Genomic DNA, 17,795 nt, shown 5'->3' on the forward strand with positions numbered 1-17,795 from the left:
ATACACTTAGCATAATTTGTTTGAGACCCAAGTGAACTATTAATATCTTAGAAAGAGTTTGTACCAAACCTTTACATTAACAAAGTCTTCAGTTATCTGAAAAATTGACTTTTGTGGAATACTTTATTCCAGGAACTAACAATAAAGGAAATGTCACTACATGTTTAAAACAAACAAATGGAGAAAACTAAGTGAAATTCAGAACTCTATGCTGGGATACCAGGGACCCTGAATTTGTGAGAAAATTGACTTGCAATCTCCATATTTAGCTGGGACTGCACAATGGATGCCAACTGTAGGACAAAGCCGGATCTTGTAGACATTCTGTTGCCCTGACTGCCGGCAGAGAGCCATCACAAGCTTCAGTGCAGTCCCAAGGGGTGCATATATTAAAGAAAAAACAAGAGCCATGCTCCAAAATGGCTTATTTAAAATGCAAAGGGTAACAAGAGAGCTACATTCGGGGGAAGCCCAGCTCTCAGAAATAGGAAAGTAATACCAAATCTTGGTTAAAGTTGCTTGCTCTTGAACTAATTATCTAGGGATTGAATTCAGCATGAGAAGTCAGAATGTGGGTTAAAAGTGAAGGAAAATGTTATTTTTCCTCTTAGGTACCAGCCTGGCACTTCAGAATGTAGTAGCAGACAGCACATGATGAAATTGCAAAATTGTGAAAAACACCATGGCTAATTGAAAAGGGGTTCCAGAGATATAATTTAGTCCAGATGCATGATAAAAGGCATTTTTATCTTCTTTGGTGGTAACATCTTTGTAATAAGATATGGGCACATTTGTCATTAAAGAAAAAAAAAAGAGAGAAATGAATAATACAGAATGCAGTGGAACAACAAATATGTTCTCACCACTTTTGAAATACTATTCCTACTCAGCATTGATCTACTATTGTTTTCTTTCAAATTTCTTTTCTTGTTTTTCTGAGATGGGAGATTTGTGGGAAAAATATACATAAAAGAAGGAAACCAAGATCTTTTGCTTTTATTTCACTTGCAAACCTTTAAGAAAAGGGTAGAACTTTTTAATGAAGTTGTATTACCCATGGAATGCATCCCCCACTGGATATGCACCCTTGACAGACATGTCTGCATATAGCAACATCTTTTTTTTAAAATTTAGAATCAACTAGCCAACATATGGTACATCATTAGTTTCAGATGTAGAGTTCAGTAATTCATCAGTTGCATATAACACCTAGTGCTCATCTCATCACCTAATATCCCATCCCCCTTTCCTTCCACTTCCCCTCTAGCAACCCTCAGTTTGTTTCCTAGAGTTAAGTCTCTCATGGTTTGTCTCCCTTTCTGATGACTTTCCATTCAGTTTCCCCTCCCTTCTGCTATGATCTTCTGCACTGTTTCTTATATTCCATATGATAATTGTCTTTCTCTGATTAATTTATTAGCTGTGTAAACAAATTTGGAATTTAGGGAATCATCTATGTCACACAGGAGTGAAGGTTTAGAACCCATTTTTTAATGGGCCCTTCCCAAATTTGATGGTATAGACTGTCTGAAATCCATGCTATCCTCTATGTAGTCCCTTTGACTCTTCCATGGTGTATTCTGTTAATTCGGCTGCCACCTCTGCATTCAGAAGTGCTCACAGTCAGAACCGAGTGTGGACTGATGGCCTCAAGAATAGAGTTACACTGCCCACAAACTGCAGGGCACATTTCAGCAGAGGGCACCCAGCCCTTCAGGTCCTGCCCTGCCAAAGCCCAACAGTTATGTAAGGTTCCCACGCCAAGATCTCTGCCAAATTTGGGGATTCTGTGAATTTCTCATTAGCTCATTGCAGAATGAAGGGAGAAGCAGGTAGAGACCGTGCCAAATCAGGGTTTAGTAGAGAAATGCAATAATTGGTTGTGGCCATCTCTCAGTAGAGAGGATCCACATCAGCATCACTGGTCAGGAATCTACAGGAGAGCCAGGGGTGGGGAGGGCTCTAGTGGGGATGGTGGTGTTGGTACACATCACCTAGAGTTGGCTTTATCTTCTATGACTGACACTTAAATGGCAGAGCTCATTTGATGCTGTTCCAGGCTCACTGCTGGGTGTTTCTAACTGTGTATTTTAATTAATGTTTTTATTGTACGTGGGCCCAGAGGCTGTTTCAACAGACCAGCATATATTTAGAAGTCTCTGAATAAATAAATGTAAAGAGGGAAAACTGACTCTGCTGGAATGATGAAAGTGATTGTTTCTAAAGAGATAGAGGAAGGTTTCAGACTCTACTGCTTGAAATTAACCCCTCTGCAGTATCATGGCATGTCATCTAAACACACCCTTTGGGTATAATGGCGTGGCTTCAGGATCTTACCCAATGTCTGGCTTTAGAAGTCTATACTCTGGGTCTTGAGGCAACTGGGGATACAGTAGAATTTATAGTGTCAATTTTGACTTTAAAAAGTTAGCATAGAAATAGTAGGCATGTTGGGCTGGCAGTGATAGCAAATTTCTGAGGTGACATTTATTTGGACCAATGTAGATCTCTTCCCACTAGTGGAGAAAGGAAGTAGTTGGAATGGGCTAGTTCTTTTGTCTTCCCTTACTGTTTGCTCTTGAATTTTTGCTTTTCCTTTTATAAGGGGCTTTTATCTCTTCTCCATACATTTTTTAAAATAATTTTTTATTTTTTATAAACATATATTTTTATCCCCAGAGGTACAGGTCTGTGAATCACCAGGTTTACACACTTCACAGCACTCACCAAAGCACATACCCTCCCCAATGTCCATAATCCCACCCCCTTCTCCCAAACCCCCTCCCCCCAGCAACCCTCAGTTTGTTTTGTGAGATTAAGAGTCACTTATAGTTTGTCTCCCTCCCAATCCCATCTTGTTTCATTTTAAGTCAGTAGCTCTTTTAGGGAGTGGATTTAATTCACTTTAGCCAATCTTTACTGAGCACCTCTTCACTCAAGGAAGGAGCTAGATTTTGTAGGAGAATGAGATGTTTACAAGTTAAAGAAAATATATTTATGAGATACATCTTGCTTCTGAATACGTGCCAAATTTGGTGTAGATAAAAGCGTCTTCCCTATCTTGTCAGGATCCCTCATTAAATTCTCTAGTTCTGAGTTTTTGGGGACCCAGAGAGCTTATGAAAGTTACTGAAGAGCTATAAGCCTAGGGTATTAGCAGATTGCTTGGCAATAGTAATCAGGTCTGGTCCAGGGAAGAAGAGTAAGGTTCTGCAGTGTGTCTGGATATGTGCCATCACTTTTGCTCATCTTTTCTCATTTTCCTTCTCTTTTTTCCGTCTTCAGGGGTCCAAATTTTTCAATATGCTCTTAATTAGGGGTTCTTTTCTATTTTTTTTATTCTTAAATTTTTATTTATGTATTTATTTTTTAATAAACATATAATGTATTTTTATCCACAGGGGTACAGGTCTGTGAATTGCCAGGTTTACACACTTCACAGCACTCACCATAGCACATACCTTCCCAATGTCCATAACCCCACCCCCCTTTCTCAACCCACCCCCCACAGAAAGCCTCAGTTTGTTTTGTGAGATTGAGAGTCACTTATGGTCTGTCTCCTTCCCAATCCCATCTTGTTTCATTTATTTTTCTCCTACCCCCTTAACCCCTCCATGTTGCATCTCCACTTCTTCATATCAGGGAGATCATATGATAGTTGTCTTTCTCCGATTGACTTATTTCGCTAAGCATGATACCCTCTACCATCTCTAAGCATGATGGTACCATGGATACCATCCATGTTGTTGCAAATGGCAAGATTTCATTTTTTTTGATGGCTGCATAGTATTCCATTGTGTATATATACCACTTCTTCTTTATCCATTCATCTGTTGATAGACATCTAGGTTCTTTCCATAGTTTGGCTATTGTAGACATTCCTGCTATAAACATTTGGGTGCACGTGCCCCTTCGGATCACTACGTGTGTATCTTTAGGGTAAATACCCTGTAGTGTGATTGCTGGGTCATAGGGTAGTTCTATTTTCAACTTTTTGAGGAACCTCCATGCTGTTTTCCAGAGTGGTTTCACCAGCTTACATTCCCACCAACAGTGTAGGAGGGTTCCCCTTTCTCCACATCCTCGCCAGCATCTGTCATTTCCTGACTTGTTAATTTTAACCATTCTGACTGGTGTGAGGTGGTATCTCATTGTGGTTTTGATTTGTATTTCCCTGATGCCAAGTGATGTGGAGCATTTTTTAATGTGTCTGTTGGCCATCTGGATGTCTTCTTTGCAGAAATGTCTGTTCATGTCTTCTGTCCATTTCTTGATTGGATTATTTGTTCTTTGGGTGTTGGGTTTGCTAAGTTCTTTATAAATTTTGGACACTAGCTCTTTATCTGATATGTCATTTACAAATATCTTCTCCCATTCTGTCAGTTGTCTTTTGATTTTGTTGACTATTTCCTTTGCTGTGCAAAAGATTTTGATCTTGATGAAATCCCAGTAGTTCATCTTTGCCCTTGCTTCCCTTGTCTTTGGCGATGTTCCTAGGAAGAAGTTGCTGCGGCTGAGGTTGAAGCGGTTGCTGCCTGTGTTCTCCTCAAGGATTTTGATGGATTCCTTTCTCACATTGAGGTCCTTCATCCATTTTGAGTCTATTTTCGTCCCAGTAGTTCATCTTTGCCCTTGCTTCCCTTGTCTTTGGCGATGTTCCTAGGAAGAAGTTGCTGCGGCTGAGGTTGAAGCGGTTGCTGCCTGTGTTCTCCTCAAGGATTTTGATGGATTCCTTTCTCACATTGAGGTCCTTCATCCATTTTGAGTCTATTTTCGTGTGTGGTGTAAGGAAATGGTCCAATTTCATTTTTCTGCATGTGGCCGTCCAATTTTCCCAACACCATTTATTGAAGAGGCTGTCTTTTTTCCATTAAACATTCTTTCCTGCTTTGTCAAAGATTAGTTGACCATAGAGTTGAGGGTCTATTTCTGGGCTCTCTATTCTGTTCCATTGATCTATGTGTCTGTTTTTGTGCCAGTACCATGCTGTCTTGATGATGACAGCTTTGTAATAGAGCTTGAAGTCCGGAATTGTGATGTCACTAACATTGGCTTTCTTTTTCAATATTCCTTTGTCTATTCGAGGTCTTTTCTGGTTCCATATAAATTTTAGGATTATTTGTTCCATTTCTTTGAAAAAGATGGATGGTATTTTGATAGGAATTGCATTAAATGTGTAGATTGCTTTAGGAAGCATAGACATTTTCACAATATTTATTCTTCCAATCCAGGAGCATGAAACATTTTTCCATTTCTTTGTGTCTTCTTCAATTTCTTTCATGAGTACTTTATAGTTTTCTGTGCCTCTTTGGTTAGGTTTATTCCTAGGTATCTTAGGGTTTTGGGTGCAATTGAAAATGGGATTGACTCCTTAATTTCTCTTTCTTATGTCTTGTTGTTGGTGTAGAGAAATGCAACTGATTTCTGTGCATTGATTTTCTATCCTGACACTTTACTGAATTCCTGTACGAGTTCTAGCAGTTTTGGAGTAGAATCTTTTGGATTTTCCACATATAGTACATATCATCTGTGAAGACTGATAGTTTGACTTCTTCTTTGCCGATTTGGATGCCTTTAATTTCCTTTTGTTGTCTAATTGCTGAGGCTAGGACTTCTAGTACTATGTTGAATAGCAGTGGTGATAATGGATATCTCTGCCGTGTTCCTGACCTTAGCAGAAAAGCTTTCAGTTTTTCTCCATTGAGAATTATATTTGCAGTGGGTTTTTTTATAGATGGCTTTGATAATATTGAGGTATGTGCCCTCTATCCCTACACTTCAAAGAGTTTTGCTCAGGAAGGGAGGCTGTACTTTGTCAAATGCTTTTTCAGCATCTATTAAGAGTATCATATAGTTCTTGTTCTTTCTTTTATTAATGTGTTGTATCACACTGATTGATTTGCGGATGTTGAACCAACCTTGCAGCCCTGGGATAAATCCCACTTGGTTGTGGTGAATAATCCTTTTAATGTACTGTTGAATCCTATTGGCTAGTATTTTGGTGAGAATTTTCGCGTCTGTGTTCTTCATGGATATTGGTTTGTAGTTCTCTTTTTTGATGGGATCCTTGTCTGGTTTTGGGATCAAGGTGATGCTGGCCTCATAAAATGAGTTTGGACGTTTTCCTTCCATTTCTATTTTTTGGAACAGTTTCAGGAGAATAGGAATTAGTTCTTCTTTAAATGTTTGGTAGAATTCCCCTTGGAAGCCATCTGGCCCTGGGCTTTTGTTTGTTTGGACATTTTTGATGACTGTTTCAATCTCCTTACTGGTTATGGGTCTGTTCAGATTTTCTGTTTCTTCCTGGTTCAGTTGTGGTAGTTTATATGTCTCTAGGAATGCATCCATTTCTTCCAGATTGTCAAATTTGTTGGCATAGAGTTGCTCATAGTATGTTCTTATAATTGTCTGTAATTCTTTGGTGTTAGTTGTGATCTCTCCTCTTTCATTCATGATTTTATTTATTTGGTTCCTTTCTCTTTTCTTTTTGGTAAGTCTGGCCAGGGGTTTATCAATCTTATTAATTCTTTCAAAGAACCAGCTCCTAGTTTCGTTCATTTGTTCTATTGTTTTTTTGGTTTCTATTTCATTGATTTCTGCTCTGATCTTTATGATTTCTCTTCTCGTGCTGGGTTAAGGGCTTCTTTCTTGTTCTTTCTCCAACTCCTTTAGGTGTAGGGTTAGGTTGTGTACTTGAGACCTTTCTTGTTTCTTGAGAAAGGCTTGTACTGCTATATATTTTTCTCTCAGGACTGCCTTTGTTGTGTCCCACAGATTTTGAACCATTGTGTTTTCATTATCATTTGTTTCCATGAATTTTTTCAATTCTTCTTTAATTTCCTGGTTGATCCATTCATTCTTTAGAAGGATGCTGTTTAATCTCCATGTATTTGTGTTCTTTCCAAATTTCCTCTTGTGATTGAGTTCTAGCTTCAGAGCATTGTGGTCTGAAAATATGCAGGGAATGATCCCAATCTTTTGATACCGGTTGAGACCTGATTTAGGACCGAGGATGTGATTTATTCTGGAGAATGTTCCATGTGCACTAGAGAAGAATGTGTATTCTGTTGCTTTGGGATGAAATGTTCTGAATATATCTGTGATGTCCATCTGGTCCAGTGTGTCATTTAAGGCCTTTATTCCCTTGTTGATCTTTTGCTTGGATGATCTGTCCATTTCAGTGAGGGGAGTGTTAAAGTCCCCTACTATTATTGTATTATTGTTGATGTGTTTCTTTGATTTTGTTATTAATTGGTTTATATAGTTGGCTGATCCCATGTTAGGGGCATAGATACTTAAAATTGCTAGATCTTCTTGTTGGACAGATCCTTTGAGTATGATATAGTGTCCTTCCTCATCTCTTATTATAGTCTTTAGCTTAAAATCGATTCGATCTGATAAAAGGATTGCCACCCCTGCTTTCTTCTGATGTCCATTAGCATGGTAAATTGTTTTCCACCCCCTCACTTTAAATCTGGAGGTGTCATCAGGTCTAAAATGAATTTCTTGTAGGCAACATATAGATGGGTTTTTTTTTTTTAATCCATTCTGATACGCTGTGTCTTTTGATTGGGGGGCATTTAGCCCATTAACATTCAGGGTAACTATTGAGAGATATGAATTTAGTGCCATTGTGTTGCCTGTAAGGTGACTGTTACTGTATATTGTCTCTATTCCTTTCTGATCTACTACTTTTAGGCTCTCTCTTTGCTTAAAGGACCCCTTTCAATATTTCCTGTAGAGCTGTTTGGTGTTTGCAAATTCTTTTAGTTTTTGTTTGTCCTGGAAGGTTTTTATCTCTCCTTGTATTTTCAATGATAACCTAGCTGGATATAGTATTCTTGGCTGCATGTTTTTCTCATTTAGTGCTCTGAATATATCATGCCAGCTCTTTCGGCCTGCCAGTTCTCTGTGGATAAGTCTGTTGCCAATATAATGTTTTTACCATTGTAGGTTACAGACTTCTTTTCCTGGGCTGCTTTCAGGATCTTCTCTTTGTCACTAAGACTTGTAAATTTTACTATTAGGTGGCGGGGTGTGGACCTATTCTTATTGATTTTGAAGGGGGTTCTCTGCACCTCCTGTATTTTGATGCCTGTTCCCTTTGCCTTATTAGGGAAACTCTCCAATAATTCTCTCCAATATACCTTCTGCTCCCTTCTCTTTTCTTCTTCTTTTGGAATCCCAATTATTCTAAAGTTGTTTCGTTTTATCGTGTCACTTATCTCTCAAATTCTCCCCTTGTGGTCAGTAGCTGTTTGTCTCTCTTTTGCTCAGCTTCTTTATTCTCTGTCATTTGGTCTTCTATATCACTAATTCTTTCTTTTGCCTCATTTATCCTAGCAGTGAGAGCCTCAATTTTTGATTGTACCTCATTAATAGCTTTTTTTTATTTCAACTTGGTTAGATTTAGTTCTTTTATTTCTCCAGAAAGGACTTTTATATCTCCCGAGAGGGTTTCTCTAATATCTTCCATGCCTTTTTTGAGCCCGGCTAGAACCTTGAGAATCATTTTTGAACTCTAGATCTGACATATTACCAACATCCGTATTGATTAGGTCCCTAGCCTTCAGTACTGCCTCTTGTTCTTTTTTTGTGGTGAATTTTTCTGCCTTGTCATTTTGTCCAGATAAGAGTATATGAAGGAGCAAGTAAAATACTAAAAGGGTGGCAAGGACCCCAGGAAAATACACTTTAACCAAATCAGAAGAGACCCCAAGTCGTGGGGGGGGGGGGGAGAGAAAGGGGATAAAAAGAGGTTCAGAAAAAAATAAAAAGAAAGAATTAAATAAGGAAAACAAATAAAGAAAAAAAATTAAATATATATATATATATATATATATATATATATATTAGATAAACTAGTTAAAAAAGTTAAAAAAGAAAAGGGTAAAAGTTAAAAAAAATTTAGCAGCAGAAGAAAAAAAAAGTGAAAGAAAAAAAAATTAAATTAACTGTAAGACTAAAGAACCATGGGGAGAAAGCCATGAGTTCTGTGCTTTTCTTTCTCCTCCTCTGGAATTCTGCTGCTTTCCTTGGTATTGAACCTGTACTCCTTGGTAGGTGAATTTGGTCCTGGCTGGATTTTGTTGATCTTTTTGGGGAGGGACCTGTTGTAGTGATTCTCAACTGTCTTTGCCCCAGGCGGAATTGCACCACCCTTACCATGGGCCACGCTGAGTAATCCGCTTGGTTTGCTTTTGTTCCCTGAATGCTTTTCGTAGAGTTCCGGAAGACGAGAGTGAAAATGGCAGCCTCCAGTCTCTGGCCTGGAGGACCCAAGGACTCAGGGCCCCACTCCTCAGTACACCCACAGAGAATAGCACCCAACTGCTGCCGTCTCCCTGGCCTCCAGCTGCACTCCGAGCTCACCCAGCCTGCGACTGGTTCACGGTAACCCCGAGCTGAGAGCTCACTTCTTGGCTCTGTCTCTGTAGCCGGCTTCCCCGTTCTAATACCTGCAAGCTCTGCAACACTCAGACACCCCCGATCCTTCCATGACCCGGCGGGACCTGGGGTCACGCTGACCCCATGTAGGCTTCACTCCGGTTTAGCCTCTGGAGTGATATCCCTCTCGGGAACAGACTTTTAAAAGTTCTGATTTAGTGCTCTGTTGCTCACGGCTTGCTGGGAGCCGGCCTCTCCCTCTGCGGTCTATCTTCCTGTTGCTTCGGATTCATTTCTCCGCCAGTCCTACCTTTCAGAAAGTGGTTGATTTTATGTTTCTAGAATTGCTGTTCTTCTCTTCGATCTCCCATTGGATTTGCAGGTGTTTGCAATGTTTAGATAAGCTGTCTAACTGATCTTCTGCTACCTGATGTAGTCTCAGCCTGCTACTTCTCCGCCATCTTGACTCCTCCCTTAATTTGTCTAGAGGTTCTTTTTAAAAAATATTTAATTTATTTTAGAGAGAGAGAGAGACTGTAAGCAGGGGGAGGGATAGAGACAAAGGGAGAGAATTTCAAGCAGACTCCACACTGAGCATGGAGCCCAATGCAGGGCTTGATCTCATGACCCCAAGATCATGATCTGAGCCAAAACCAAGAGTTAGATGCTTAACCAGTTGAGCCACTGAAGTGCCCTGAAATTAGTGATTCTTGACCTGGTTGCAAACAGCACTGAAAAAACACTGATGTCTGGACCTCACACCCATACCAATGAAAAGCACTGCAGGGATTCTATTGTGCAGTTGGGGTTGAGGCTACGGTACCCCTTGCCCACTGTCAGTGATTCTCTTCCATGTACAGTTTGGCAAACTTGCTCTCAGGTTCCATTATCCTTGTTCCTTGATTTTAGGAACTAGGCAAGAACTTCACTATGTGGCTATTTATTCCAGGTTATTGAATTGGCTCAGGTTTCCTCTTCATTCCTCATTTACCTTTTTCTAGATAGAGTTAATTTTCTTCTTTCTTTTACTCCATTCTCCTCCCTGTTTTCTCTTTGATTACTATTTTTTTACAAGTCTTTTTTTTCCGTGACCCTGACTATAGGTTTTCTGAGGACTTGAAGAATATATATTTCATATTTTGCTTTGTCAATAGCCATGACATGTTAAGTTGTAACATATACCATAGATTTAATAACAGCCTTAAAAACAAAACAAAACAGCTTTTTTATTAAAAAGAAAAAAGAAGAAGAAAAAAACCCACTACATTAAAAGCACACCTTAATTTTAGGTCATGGCATGCTTTCAGAAACATTAATATCTGAAAATCATAGAATAGAGAATAACATTTTAAAAAAGATTTTATTTGTTTAGTTGACAGAGAGGGATCACAAGTAGGCAGAGAGGCAGGCAGAGAGAGAGGGAGAAAGGCAGAGAGGAGGGAGAAGTAAGCCCCCCGCTGAGCAGAGAGCCCAATGTGGGGCTTGATCCCAGGACCCTGAGATTAAGACCTGAGCCGATGGCCGAGGCTTAACCCACTGAGCCACCTAGGTGCCCCAAGAATATAATTTTTATTACTATATTGTATGAGAGCAAAAATTTACCTGTTGTTTTTTGAGTCTTTTTGCACTATGAAAAAGTTACTTTTTAAACCAAAATATTACAAATTTTGCCTTAGAAAAAAGGATTTTATTTATTTATTTTAGAGAGATATAGAGAGCACAAGCAAGGGGAGGGGCAGAGGGACAGGGAGAGAGAGAATCCCAAGCAGACTGTGCTGAGCACAGAGGTTTTTTTTTTTAAGATTTTATTTATTTATTTATTTATTTGACACAGAGAAATCACAAGTAGACGGAGAGGCAGGCAGAGAGAGACAGAGGGAAGCAGGCTCCCCGCTGAGCAGAGAGCCCGATGCGGAACTCAATCCCAGCACCCCGAGATCACGACCCGAGCCGAAGGCAGTGGCTCAACCCACTGAGCCACCCAGGTGCCCCTGAGCACAGAGTTTGATGTGGGACTCCATCCCAGGACCCTGAGATCATGGCCTGAACCAAAATCAAGAGTTGGATGCTTAACCAACTGAACCACCCAGGTGCCCCAAATACTGCCTTTTTAATGATCAATTTTACAATGGGATGCTGGGCTAGGGAAAGTTTTCTCAATCTAAGCACTACTGACAGTTTGGACTAGACTGGTCTTTGTTGTGGGGGCTGCTCTGTGCATTGCTGGACATTTAGTAACATCTCTGACCTCTACCCACTAGATGTGAATAGTATCCTCGCCTTCCAGTTGTTATAACCAAAATGTCTCCAAACATGGCCAAGTATCCTCTAGGCAGGGGACATAATTATTCCCTGTTGAGAGCCATTAGGTTAGTGAAAAAGATATTTTGGGAGTGGCAGCTTGTATCAGTTAGTGTTCAGTTGCAGAGCACAGACCCTGCTCTCGCTAGATTAAGGTGAAATGTATTAATGACAGGGTATTCAGTATTCTACAGAACTGTTCTATGGGCTGAAGAAACAAACTCTATGCTGTTGAGCTTCCAGAAATGAATCCCAAAGCCACACCACCACTGAGCCATCAAAGGAACAGCTGTGCTTGCCTTGATCTGGAGGCTGCCTGTCAAATGGAGAAGCTGTGGTGGGCAAGTCACTTTTCCTAAACTGGGGAGTTAGCTCTCCATCTGCAGGATGAGGCCTCATGTCCAGCCTCTCTCTTGTTTAAAAGCCTCCATTCACATTCTGAAAGTGAATCTGATGATGGGGCCTACGTTTTACCTAGAACCCTAGTATCAAGGAAGCCATGGAAAAAGGCAGAAAGCAGTTTTAATTTTCCAGCTTCCCGTAATACACAGGAAGGCATTCCAGGAGGAAGTTGGAGTGGATGTTAAATGAGTTCATCTGTAGGGTTCTTCTTGGAGATCCTTTACTCACACCACTATGCAACCACCTATTCTACCTCATTGGGTTGTCCCCGGTATCCTCTTCACCCCTTATTTACGTTTTTTTTTTTTTAGATCAAGTTAATTTTCTTTCTTTTACTCCATTATCCTCTCTATTTTCTCTTTGATTACCATTCTTTTCAAAAATCTTCTTTTTCCCTGACCCTGACTATAGGTTTTCTGAGGACTTGAAGAGTATGTATTTCATACTTGGCTTTGTCAATAGACATGACATGTAAAAAGTCTTCAGTGATGGAATGTGAGCTGGGGTCCTAGGATACTCAACTAACACCACCTGTATCTCTAGCTACACAAGATGCTATGGGAATAGATATTTGGGGGAGGGGGGCTTGTATATTTGAAGTCTGGAAGAATAGACCACCAATTAACATAAATAATCATATTGTCTGATTTGAACTAAATGTTTATCAGTAGCCTTAAGCTCAAGAGGATAAGAATCAAGCTATGCTATGCTTTCTGTCTCTGAATTATAATCTTTTCCAATTTCAAAAAAGATAACTCCTCAAGGCTGGGCATAATAAGTGATTGCTTGCCACATTTCATATATCTCTTTTTCTAGTTTGTTGCTAAAAATCCCAATTATTAATTAGTTTAAACTATGGAATTTTGACCCAAAGTTAAAATTAAGTCAGTATCCTTGGGAGAAGTGAAGATATACAAGTCATTTACTCTTCACTATAGAGTTGCTACATAAAATGCAGGACAACCAGTTAAATTTGAATTTCAAATAAACAATGGCTAGTGTAAGTATAATTTTACTATAAGTAGGTTCCAAATGTTCCATAGGATACAGTTATACTAAAAATTATTTGTGGTTTTTCTGAAATTAAAATTTAACTGGATGTCCTGTATTTTTATTTGCTAAGTCTTATGTGAATGAGCTGATCAAGTTATTTCTTGAGAGGGATGGGAGATGAAGAAAACATGAGGGTAACGGACTCCTGAGAGGAGTAAAAATTACCAAACTGGGCTACCTAGAAAAAGGAAAGGGGGCAACTAAAAATAATCAGGCACTTAAACTGGTCCTGGTAGTCACTGACCATTCCCATAGACATGCAAATAAAGCCCTATGTCAAGATAAATCTCTGTTTCTTCTCTGAAAATGTAGTCACTATCTTAAAGCAATTGGATCCGGTCCCATTGCAGCATTCGTTGCCCCAGTTGGACACGCCAAACTTCGAGGTAAGCGGAAGAGATGAGCAGCTCAGACACTGGATACCTTGGAGCCTTGTAATCTTGCTTGCACAACCCTCCAGATTGCATGGTTCTTGGCTTCAGTGCAGCTGGGCACAATTTCAATGCACATCTATGGAGACCATGTCACAACAACAAAACAAACCAATGTAGCTGCAAGTTACATTAAGGGCTTGAAAAAACAAGTCAACAGACTTGAAGACTGCTCTGGGAGCCCCTCCCAGGGAGTTAGTCTTTGGCAGAAAGGGAGTTACTGTGTCTCCTTTTTTGACTCCCCCCCCCACCCCTCCGGCTAAGATGATTGTATATGATCTGCAGCTTGTCCCTTTTAAAGAGGTGGGGTTTTTTTTGATTTTTTTTTTTGTTTTTTTTTTTTTAGATAATGTCTATTTGCTTTATTGTTGATGAGCATTAGATCTACCTCAGGTGCAGAGTGTCCTGTATTGCATATAAGTTTCTTGTCCTAAGAGATGGTTTCCCTACTACAGATGTTACACCCATGCAGTGATACATCCTTTCCTCACGCTGCTGTGGGTCACAGATACATTAAGCCAGATTTTCCAAATATTCTGATCCTTCAGTCACTGCTTGGTTGAAAACTGGTTAGTCAAGGAGAACTTTATACACCTTGCAGCAGTATCTCATATGACAACTCTGAAGTAATCTGTTGGAGACATCTTGCTCCTTACAGAGAGGACATGAGTATATACAAATTAAGGCTGGTAGCACCCTCCCCATTCCTGACCTGAGAAAAACTGGCTTCTTAATATTAGTGGAGCAGGCCCAGGACTCTAGGTGGATTGGAGTCTTGCCAGTATCAGAAAACTTCTGTGCTCATATATTTTTTATTACTGATTTTTATGAAAGTTTATGTGCCGTTAACATGAGGGTGTGTGGGTGAACACACTGTGAGGAAGTTGGTGAAGAGCAGGAAAAATTAAACATTTCTTAGCTGCTCAATGTAATCTCTTTAAAAACAAATGTAAGGTGTGCTTTATTTAGCATCTTGAATCTTTTTATCTGGTTTGCATATATCCTCAGACTACTATATTTTATCTAAAAAAAATTATCCCCAGATATACAGTACATTATAACATCTCTAATTTTTACCTTGTTTGGTAACTGTAAGCTTCCGTTTGTAAGAGAATAATAACAAAAACAGCAAAGCCATTCTAATTTTCCTTATTTTTCTTTGGTTGTCTTTTTTTTTTTTTTTTTTTTTTTTTAAGCAAGCCTCTTCTGACTCATATCCTGGGCTATCTCAATTTGTGCATGTTTCCAGAATTTGGTTTTTATTGTTTTTTCATTTTCTCTATTTTCTCTAGTTCTTCCTTTTCTTGTTATTCATTCCCCAAGTCCCATTTCCACATACCCCCCTTTTTCTGTACCCCCCCCTTCCAATTTCTCTAGCTCTTTCTGTAGAGACACAACTTTCTTTGCTCTTTCATCACAGAAATTTCATGAAGTTCTGCTCCAAATCCCCTCAAACTATGTGGAACAGATTGCCCTGGCTCCTAAGAACACACCAGTGAGAGGCACAGAATGACTCGGAGTTGCGAGCATGAAGGGAATGGGTTATGATCTCTCTTAGGTCCATTCCAACCTTAGGATGCCATGATTCTATGAAGAGATGCTCCTGGGGTTAATGTATCAGGTACACTCTTTTTGTGCATTTAGCTTCTCCAACTTAAATATTATAGTTTGAAGTTAAGTTATGCTAAGCTGAAAAACAAACAGACAAAAAAATTTCCAAGCCATAAAAAAGTTGGCTCTTTTCAGAGAAGCCAAAAAAATCAATATTGTTAGATAGCCTGAAATCCTTTTATTATCTGAGAGGAGATTAACTCACAAGGCACACTGTAGAAGGTTGAACTTCTAATGCAGTTAACAGGTCTTTCTCTGTCCACCTTGGCTCTCCCAAACTGTTGGTAATTTTAAATCCTCTCAGGGGCACTAGAGGTCATTGATATAGGTAGCATTACAAGCCCTCCCTTGGGTTGAGATCTTTATTTGGAGTGAGAAAGCTGCTGCCCATATGGAAACCCGCCCAGTATGGGAGCTACTAAAAAGAAATACTGCAAAATTATGTCACAAGTGGTGAGCATAAATTCAAATCTACTCATTTTGTTGAGTCAAAATAATATTTGTTACATAGTGCACCTACTCTATTCCAGGCACACTGTTGTTCAGTGGTGAACCAGGGTGAGTAAAGCCAGACATAAGACTCCTACCTTCATACAGTATAGCATCCAGGGCAGAGGAAAACAGGCAATAATCACATAATCACAGAAATAGGTTTAAAATTGTATCAAGAATAAATGCTAAAGAAAAGGGGATACATGGAACTATTGGAACATTAAATAGGTGGGTGTGACATAGTTGTGAGATGGGAAGAGGTCTGAAGGAAGAACAGATGTTGGTTTGAGAGTGAGGTGAGCAGTTCCCTAGGGCCAGGGTCCAAGTTTGAGAACTCTGTGACAGGAGGAACACAGAGAGAGCTAGTGTAGTGGGAATAAAGTGAGGATGGGCAGCAGTGGTGTGTGGTGGTGGGTAACACAAGGTTGGGCAGCAGAGGCCAGATCATTCAGAGACTCAAAGGTCCTGTTATAGATGATTTTTGTCTTTACTTCTAGAAATAGTGGGAAGCCACTGAAATTCTTTGGGGGTAGGATGATGCTTTGTGGGGAGAGGTATTCAGACTTTCATGTCAAAATATTTATTTAGATGTTACACTAAGCATTGCACAAATTATTAGAGGACCTCAAATATTTATTTTATTTTTTAAAAGATTTTATTTATTTATTTGACAGGTAGAGATCACAAGTAGGCAGAGAGGCAAGCAGAGAGACAGAGAGGACAAAGCAGGCTCCCTGCTGAGCAGAGAGCCCTATGTGGGGCTCAATCCCAGGACCCTGAGATCATGACCTGAGCCGAAGGCAGAGGTTTTAACCCACTGAGCCACCCAGGTGCCCCGACCTCAAATATTTAAAACTGAGACATGTTTTCTTTTTTAAAAAATTTTTTGTGGTTGGGACACTTAACATGAGATCTATATACTTAACAAATTTTAAGTGTACAATACATTATTGTTGAATATAGACACAATATTGTAGAGCAGATATCTAGAGCTTATTCATTTTACTTAACTGAAATTTTATGTTTGTTGATTAATAACTTATTTCACCCTTTCCCTATCCCCTGGTAACCACCATTTCAATCTTTGATTTCATGAATTTGACTTATTTATATATCTCATACAAGTAGAATTGTATAGTATTTGTCTTTCTGTGTCTGGCTTATTTCACTTAGCATCATGTCTTCAGGGTCCATCTGTATTGTCAAATATTACAGAATTTCTTTTTTTACTCAAGACTGAATAGTACTCCATTGTATACCATATTTTTTATCCATTTATTTGTCAATGACATTGGTTGTTTCTACCTCTTAGTTATTGCGAATGGTGCTTTAATAAATATAGGAGTGCTCATACCTCTTTGAGATCTTAATTTTAATTTTTTTATATAAATTCAGAAGTGGCATTATTGAATCATATGGTAGTTCTATTTTTAATTTTTTGAGGAACCTCCATTGTATTTTTCATAGCAGCTGTACCATTTTGCATTTGCATTTGTGTTTAAAGGTTCCAATTTCTTTCTTTTTCATTATTTTAATTAATTTTTTATTAGCATATAATGTATTATTTGCACCAGGGGTACAGATCTGTGAATTATCAGGCTTACACATTTCACAGCACTCACCATAGCACATACCCTCCCAATGTCCAAACCCAACCACCCTCTCCCTACCCCACCCCCTTGCCCCAGCAACTTTTAATTTGTTTTGTGAGATTAAGAGTCTCTTATGGTTTGTCTCCCTCCCAATCCCATCTTGTTTCATTTTTTCCTTCCCTGCCCCCCACCCCCCCCACCCTGCCTCTCAAATTCCTCATATAAGAGAGATAATATGATAATTGTCTTTCTCTGATTGACTTATTTCGCTCAACATAATACCCTCTCTTTCCATCCATGTCGTTGCAAATGGCAAGATTTCATTTCTTTTGATGGCTGCTGAGTATTCCATGGTATATACATACCACTTCTTCTTTATCCATTCATGTGTTGATGGGCATCTAGGTTCTTTCCATAGTTTGGTTATTGTAGACATTGCTGCTATAAACATTTAGGTGCATGTACTCCTTCGGATCACTACATTTGTATCTTTAGGGTAAATACCCAGTAGTGTGACTGCTGGGTC

This window comes from Mustela lutreola, chromosome 9 (genome assembly GCF_030435805.1).
Source record: "Mustela lutreola isolate mMusLut2 chromosome 9, mMusLut2.pri, whole genome shotgun sequence".
Classification (NCBI taxonomy): Eukaryota; Metazoa; Chordata; class Mammalia; order Carnivora; family Mustelidae; genus Mustela; species Mustela lutreola.